Below are 8,609 nucleotides of genomic sequence, written 5' to 3'. Positions count from 1 at the left end.
AGCTCGGTCTCCAATGGCGGCGGTTTGACTGGCAGGTGTGGGCGAGGCTAAGCTTTGGAGACCAACAGTCAAATGGACAATGGACGTCTCGCCCACACTGATGAAAACATCTTACGCCGTCTGATCTTCAAAGGTGGAGGACTGAGGAGCAGTCGTGTTGAAACGGTTCAAAAGTGGTTGTGAATTATTGAAGAGCTCCTGGCCTGATCATGATGTGGTAACAAACCAATCAGCCTAATCATGAAAAAAAAAACAGCAGTTAAATTTTCATAACTTTTAGAAATAAAAATAAAATACAAACAAAGAAGGAGAGTATATATATATATCCCCCCCCCAGGATATGAGCCAATGAACATTACAACAGGGGATGAAACAGCTGTCTGGAGCCACATTTGGAGCTAAGGGCACCATGAGGGATTGATACTGGGGGGCAGACATGAATCATCCCTCTTGAAATGATGTCCACAACATTTAATCTAGCCGGAGTATTTCTGTTCACAGCCGCGGAGGCTCAGCAAGGACCGAGGCGGCCAAAACAAATCTGTAATGGCTGCACAATTGAATCAGGTGTCTGCTCCTCTTAAGGAAATTAAGTTGTCGCCGGGGCGGGGGCCACTTAATGAGAGGCCGGCTCGGGGACAGTGACGAATGGAGTCTGACACTGGCGAGAGCGCGGAGCCGCCACAATATCTGCATTTGGAGCGGCGATGATTTTTCATCCGTTGCGCCCCCCCCCCCCTCATCAGGGACACATTTGCTCCCAGCGTGAACCAGTCATTTCTGCGCATTCACTCAAGGAAATGATGATGGCTAATAAAAAGGGGAATCTTCCACCGGCCTTACTCTTATGTTACGCTGCGTCGTGGCCGTGATGGGATTTTAATGGATGTCACTCCATACGTATCACAGCACAACGTACGCAGTAAACCCCCCCACTGGAGGCTATTAAGTTGCAAGGAGACCCTCTACTGTCCATTTTAATGACATTATTGGAAGTGACCCACACTTAGGTCCAATTGAAAGCGACTCATCACGAACAAATATGGAATTTTTTTGTCATCCACAGTTAAGTACTCAGATATTAACACATGGAAATGTCGGCCCTGAAAGGATGTGTCATTCATAGTCCCATGGGCTGTCCCATCAGTGTGTTTGACCTTATTATAAATAGATGTGAAAGGGATTCTCTGCGTGTTCATTTGATTTGGGCAAAAAACGAGAATGTGCCATCGTCAGGGGCAGTTATTGTCCCATTGTTGTACCGCTTGTACGGGCAGGTTATGGGCGGAGCTTCACAAGTCTTGTGATTGGTCGTCACAGGAGCGGCATATTATATGGATCACAACGGAGTTGGGATGGAATTTAACCGTGGGAATGCAAGTCGTGTGACCAGGTACCATTTCAAAGCGGCACCTCTTGGAACCACGGCCTTTTCCTTTTGTGTTACGTTCAGCAGAACCCTCACCCACAGAGTGAGCAACCAGCAGCTCGTGAGGACCTGGACTCGGGGTTATTGGTGTGGACAGAGGCAGTTCTGTTACAAAAAAAAAGAAAAAAGAATCATTGCAGTGTGAGGAATAGTTGGATCTGAGGAGGCTTCAGCTCCATCCCTCTCTGCCCCTCTCCCAGTTGACTGTATATGAATAATTAAGCCTATAGTCCAGGCCCCAGCTCATTACTGGAGGAAGTGCTGGCCTGGTTTGTGATGATGTGAGAGGAGGTGCGAGTGCCCACAGTCTGTATGCCGGGCATGGTTTCCCCCTCTACCCCGAACCACACACTCCATCCTTCATCTTTAATGGTCTGAGCTGTGATCGGACATCCAGCCTCTCCATCCTTCCAGCCTTGCCCACTTCATCAGGTGGGTAAAAGCATTGGCAGCAACACATCTACTGCCAGACAGGAGTTTTCCAGGAATTCTTAATAATTCTCCAGCAGGTTTAAGGAGTTTTGGGCAGAACTATCAAAGGGTGCACGTGTATGGGGGGCAGCCAGGGGAGCTAACTCTGACACGCAGAGAACTCGTGTGGGAATGTTTTCGGGCGCATAGAATTCATGGTGTTGAGCTGAGTTCTGCACCTATATGGAGTCATCACTATTCCTACGAACAAAAGTTTCCAGGGTCAAAAAAAGTACATCATCTTTGTAAAAATTCAAAACAACTTGCGTTGTTGATTAAACCCTTAAAACGACCCCTCATTTCCCCATCGCCACACCAGCACCCAGCAGAAGTTAAAAATAGCCACTGAAAATAAAAGCAAAGTAAACCTCAAGCTTTAGCTTCGCAGAGGTTACCTGGATTCTTAGATTGCCGCGCAACACATTTCCGCGTTTTCCACATGAGGGGGACGGATGAGGCTGCCGATTGAAGCCAGGCTGGTGGAGAAAACAACAGAGGACGAGACGCATCAATCGGACGAGGCTGTCAGCTCGGCTCCCTGCGGAGGGATCCATGGGAAGTAAAAGAGGGACCACACAAAACAGAGCCTCCAAAATGAGAAGCAACAGCGCGGGCTGCTGCGCCATGAGCCGCCAAACCAGACGGAGACGAGCGACGGGTGACGCATGTACGTGGGTCACGTCTGCACGAGCAGATAACTAAAGAGACACAAAGAGCACCACTGTAAATATACTGCTACTATTTCTGGAAATTGCTCCAGACAACAGCAGTTTGTTATTTGTGTTGGAGTAAATTCTGAATATTCGGGTCTCCATCACAGTTTCATCACACTTTATTACATTCTTGCAAAATTCAGAAAAAAAAAATACTGAGCGTGTTTGTCTTTTGTTGCTTTATTAAAGCAATTTAATGTCTATTTTTAGGTGCTTACCCCCCTTTGGAGGAGTATTTCTCCTGTGTGCACACCTGTGTATGTAAACAAACAGCACCGATCCCCCTGCTCAAAAATCAGTGAAAGCATCACACCTGACATCCCTGGTGGAACAAAAATGTGTGAGCGGAACAAGTTTGGGTCCACAGAAACAAAGAAGACGAGACAGAGAGAGAAGTGTTGTAGCCACAGCGCGGATGAAGGAGATTATCAGAGATGTTCCTGGTTGTTTTATTGGTCGCAGGCAGCCGAGGATTCTGGAGAATATCGCCGAGCTGTCACTGTGCGTGTGTGTGTGTGTGTGTGTGGTGTGGTGGTGGTGGGGGGGGGAGAGCGGGCTGTTTGAACTGCGAGTAAACGCTTGGAAAATGGCGGAGCTGGCATATTTACACCCAGGGTCTGCAACAGAGGGATTACATGCAGCGCTTTATGTCACCCGTTTGACAGCATCATCTGGGGGAGGGTTTGAAGGCTCCCCCTCATTAGCTGGGCTGGGACTGCGTTTAACACAGCTTTGAGTTTATAAAGACAATGGCTGCCAGATCTCAAGGCCTTTAACAAGCAGCAAAGCCGAGGGTAACGCTAACCCCAACTCGCTGAGTGAGAAGTCTCCATTGTTTAGAAGCAACAACGAATGGTGAGTGGGTCCAAATGAATGCGTGATCTAAGTTCATTTAAAAGAAATTCTTTATTGTTTAAACACACATTTTTTTGGTGTCCGTGTAAACATCATAATGGGATCCACTTTGTGAAATTGGATTAACACACATGGATTCCCCCCCGATTCTCTGATGTCTTCCTTCCCGTGCACCCAATAATCTGATTTATTTTGTTCCTTTTGTATCTGAGCAAGTGCAGAGGAAATGAGGGGAAGACAGCGGACAACATCCATGGCGTGCAGCAGAAGAAAGCTGACGACTCCGAAAGAAATCCAATAAACGCACTGAAACAGGTAAACCAGTTTTTGGGTTATCACATTTCTGAAATGTAAACGTGTGTGTAAAAGATCATTTCTTCACTACAAACAGGAAGAGCTCCATTCATGTGCTGTATTTGACCACTCCAATAGTTTTTTTTATGATGGAATGTCTTTAAAAGTTTGTCAGTACATTTTTACTTTGAAGCTTCCTGTTCGGTGCCTTCAGTGATATCAAGCAAAAATCCTAGATGTTAGGATATTATTTACCCCTTAAACTCATAAAGGAACTCTTCAGAAACGTTGCTGTCTGGCTCATTAGGGCCTCAATTTGCATCATTTTGCCAATTACCTCAAAGACTCAGCTCAATCAAGATGATCAATAATATCACCTGCAATCAAATCAAATTCTCTTCTTCCATTTTCTCCCCTCCTCACACGAAGCAAAACAAGCGGCTTGTCTTACAACCTCTCCAGCGGTGACGTTTAGTCTCAGCAAAGTATTTATCTACCAATTACCCACAGACACTCTCTCTGCCTGCTACAGCCGGAGCTGCATGAAAAAAGGAACAAACAGAGGTAGACGCTCTGGAACCCAGGCAGACGAGAGCAAAGGGGGGAAGCGCAGAGAGCTGCCGTTGATGGAGATGAAATTGAAGTTGATTAAAAAGCAAACAAACAAACCCCAAACAAAAGTCACTCCGCGAGCTAATGTGCAGCTTAACTCCTGCTCCCGAGGAGAAAGAGATAAAAAAACAGAAGAAAAGTGTTTAAAGTCAGGAACCCGGCTCTGCACGGCTGACATATTTACACCATTATGTGCAGGATCCAAAGCAGTTCAGCTTCCTCTGCGATTTATGTGAAGTTTCAGGTTTCCTCCTCTCGTCTTCCTTTTTTACTTTGGTGTCAAGGTGAGTAAATGAGCGCGGGAGACGGAGCTGTTGGTTCACGTTACTCTGACTAAACCAACTCTCCATCAATCATATCAAAGAATCAACCGGGATTTGGATCACTTCTGTGAAATGGGCTACTTTCCTTTCCCGCCTGACCCTGGTTGAAACTCCTGATCATCATGAGGTTGGAGCATGTGTTCAGGGCTGATCTGGGCTGTTAGTGGCCCAGATCAGGCCTAGACCCCAGAATGCAGCATTAGCAGACACAGATACTTCTAAAGGCCTTTATCTTCAATGTGAAATAAAGCAATTTGCTTGTTTAGCCACTGATCTATACAGATCTGGGTGAGGAGTGGCGTCAGCCACAGCTATTTAAGCTACAGCGATCAGCGGCTCAAGTCCAGGTGTGCCTCATCACAGGAGTCCGGCTCAGCTGGCCTCCCTCCTCCACCTGCACGGGGAGGGGGGAGGGAATATAAACAATCACTAGTGCTCGGCTTCCTTCACTTGCATTCTCTCTCCCACGGTCCCCTTTGGAGAACATCAGGGAACTTCTTTACATCATCCTAGTAAATTATGCAGCACTTCTGTTTCTAGTTTTAGCTCTAGTTGCTTGGTTTTGGCCATTCTTCATTACAATTGATGACCACCCCAGCGCAGGTGGGGTCTGCACCTCATCTAGTGGACTGGGGAAAGCCCAGTAGAGTTGAGCCGAGAGGTGCTGGTGGAAAACCCCCATTAATTTCCACCTCCGAACAACAAACAAAGGCTTCAGTAATCTGCAACCCTGCAGAATTCGGTTAGACTCTGGTCTGCAAATGTGTTTCTGCGTCTCACTAATCTATAATCAAAGGGGCCCGTTCAATAAAGGCATTTAAAAATAGTTATGGAATTAAATAGAATGTTATGAGCAATCAAACACTGCAACACAGGAAGGGCCATATACAGAAGACCTTATGCATATTCACTCCGCCCTGAAATCCATAGGAATGGCTCAGTCCCATGTCTCTCAGGCATTCACATACAATGGCACTTTTATCATATGCTTATCAGCAGTGGCCCCTCTCTTAGAGAGCTCGATCTTTTGGCCCCTCAATCACGGAGCATATTACTCCTCTGTCAGAGCAAAGCACTTCCTAACGACAGGGAGGCCAGCTGGGACTGAGCAGAGGGCAGGAGGCACATGCATTAACATAATAATCCAGCCACACTCCCATAGGCCCCGCGGCCAGACAGCATATTAGGCAGGCCCCCCCATGATGGGGGTCCTCGTGAGGAAATAAAGTGGGTTTAGGGTGAGTCTGTCAACCTGTGGTGAGGCCGAGGCTCTACCTGTGCTAATCGCTAACTTAGGGGGAGAAAACGCAGTATATTTAAATCCCATAAGTGAGTCTGTAATGTGCTAAAACTGTCTGGGTAATATGAGATTTAACTTAACCTAGTTCTGAACGTCTCAGGCTGGATTAAAGAGAATAAGTAAGCCTGTTTCTTCGTCTTCTTTTCTTTGTTGCCCTCTGCATCACATTGGAACACAACATAACCCAGGAGCCTGACACATATTTCTGAACACAGGAAGCATCTCCTCGCCTCCTCGTACTTACTGAAGCGACGCGCGGCGAGATGCAAGCTTTGAGGACAACAGAGAATAAGGGGGTTGGGTGTTGGTTCCGCAGCCTTCCCTGTGGCATAAACCGGGGGAGCGTTGGCAGCGTGCACTGAGGCCTGTGATCCTCTGGACTGAGGTCCCCTGGTACCTTCTGTGTCCTGCACAATGCTAACCACATGAGACAGCCGCTATCACCGCGTCAAAGGCATCATAATGAAGCAGCGCGGCAATAACACCCAGCTTACGCCTGGAGATGCAGCAAAAAGAAAGCCAATACACCAACCAGCAGCAAGGAGAAGAAGGAGAAGGAGAAGAAAAAAAACACAACTCAAGTTCAGCGATTCAGAGAAACTTCAGCTTCTGCCAAACCCAATTCAGCATCACATCCGCTGATAGAAAAACAAAGTTCACATAGAGAGGAGAGCCAGCCAGTTATGTAGTAGGAAACTAGCAGCATGGAGCCTTTTCACTGGGAGGCCTGTCAGAGCACCTCTAATGTGAATGTCCCACTGACTGCTACTGCAAAGCTGTCAGCCGCTGGTTGGGGTCCTTGACTGAAGACTCTCACAAGCCGTAATATCTCGGCGGTGAGAGCGAGGCAGGCGAAAGAGGGAGAAGAGAGAGGCGAGTAGGGAGAAAAAGGGGATCTCCACACATCATTTTGATCAGCAGACAAGGTAGCAGCGAGGTAGACCTCCCTCTGCCCCCGCCCCCACGAGGAGCCCGCACTCTAATTGGTGGAAAGGGCGGCCTGTCTGTGGCCGAGTGCACCCTCAGATCTCTCCCAGGACAGCAGAGGCAACGTGCCAATTACTGCCAATTGTCGGCGTGCGGTTGAGATGTGGACAGTCCTCCGCGTGGAATAGGACTGAAGGGCCAGAGAGCGCTCCTGCTGATGTCATGCACACGCATAATATCATTCTGGGCTTACAGATTTCATCAAACAAACATTATTCCAGTGGTTTCAATCAATTCTGCAGCTTTTGAACCCAAAAGTTGTTTGTTGTTTGCTAGGTGTGCTAAATGTTCTTGTACTTGAAAACAACCCGTACCTGCTCCTTACTACTTCATCCATTATCCATTAGCCCATCGTCACGGCACAGGTCTGACCTGCAGCACAACCTCTGCCAGACACACCAAGAACAGAGCAGGAAGAGCAGCAGCTCCTAACAAGGGAAGCAGCGAATGTAGCGGGGAGGAGGGAAAACAGTCATAACTCTCGCTCTGCTAAAAATCACTATAATGCTCTTTAATTGTGTAGGCAAAAATCTTTTCAAAAGAACATGGTAATTTTTACCCCGTTAAATTATTCAGGGCACATTAATAACGGTCGGGCCGCTGTGGATGAGAGTGGCTGTTTTAGGAGTGATGAGCTGCCGGAGCGTCGAGACAAGAGCGGTTTTAAGGCGCATTTTAAAGCTGTATTTTCAAGTAAATGACGTTGGGATAAATGACCCAGAATAACCCGAGAAAAGTTCTCGTTCGGGACACGCGCGGTTCGCGGTTTTGACATCATTTTTGGAGCGTTTCACTGTTGTTTATGATACAGGCGCTGAATGGAACGAGGGCTGCTGCCGATCATCTGTGCGTTTGGTGGGAGTCAAGAAGGAATGACAGATAAAAAAGAGGAAAGGTCACAATCATGATCTAATGAAGGGCACTGCACTCTGAGGACTTTAAAGGCTCTCAGCCAGCAGATCTCACGTCCAATAGAGTGATGCAAATGAGAATTTGCATGCGCCGGAAAGGTGATATACATAATTGGGGGAAGGGGGCAGGCCCGGACGAGGGGGGTATTCTTCATCAAATGCAGATATAAAGCAACACTTTCTGCCGTTAATAAAAGAATAGAGTGAGGATGCACAAAACTAAGGATGCGTTTCATCCATTTGATGAGCGGCGACTTTTAGGAGCAGAGAACACAGCCAGCCCATCTAAATCTGCACAAATGTGTCAGAGATAAAGTGCTCCTCTTCCCCCCATGAAGATTAAAAATACACCACAGCAGCCCTCCCCAGGCAAAAATAGCTTAACTACTCCTCTCACTTCAAAGTCAGGGGTCTACTCTAAATATTTGTGTATCGAAAGTAACACGTAAGATACTATAAATGTAGGACTAGAGAGCAAGAACGGGGGCTTGCAGGAGGGAACAACCAACGGCGGCGATGCTTCCTGATGTCAGCCTGAATAACGCAAACGCACAAGGAGGAAGCAAGAGAGCGATCCAAGAACGCCCCGCGCGTTTGAGAGGTGAAATTCAGACGGCTGGCGGATGTAAATTGAACAACTGCTGGTGGACCTGGGCCGGTCGTTACTGCTTAGTTACTACTGACGCACAAAGTGTTCGATCAGGGATGCTAACG

General features: G+C 47.3%; 1 long non-coding RNA gene across 1 annotated transcript; it reads left to right on the top strand.

Annotated features, from left to right (window-relative positions):
• The first annotated feature begins 3,416 nt into the window (after positions 1–3,416).
• Positions 3,417–4,090, top strand: LOC105417699 (uncharacterized). Its single transcript, XR_965237.2, has 3 exons — positions 3,417–3,468; positions 3,681–3,783; positions 3,860–4,090. It is a non-coding gene; the product is annotated as an uncharacterized lncRNA (long non-coding RNA).
• The last annotated feature ends 4,519 nt before the right edge of the window (positions 4,091–8,609 follow it).

The sequence above is a fragment of the Takifugu rubripes genome, chromosome 17 (assembly GCF_901000725.2).
Source record: "Takifugu rubripes chromosome 17, fTakRub1.2, whole genome shotgun sequence".
Lineage (NCBI taxonomy): Eukaryota > Metazoa > Chordata > Actinopteri > Tetraodontiformes > Tetraodontidae > Takifugu > Takifugu rubripes.
The sequence above is the reverse complement of the archived record's forward strand: the minus strand, read 5'-3'. Positions and strand labels throughout refer to the sequence as shown.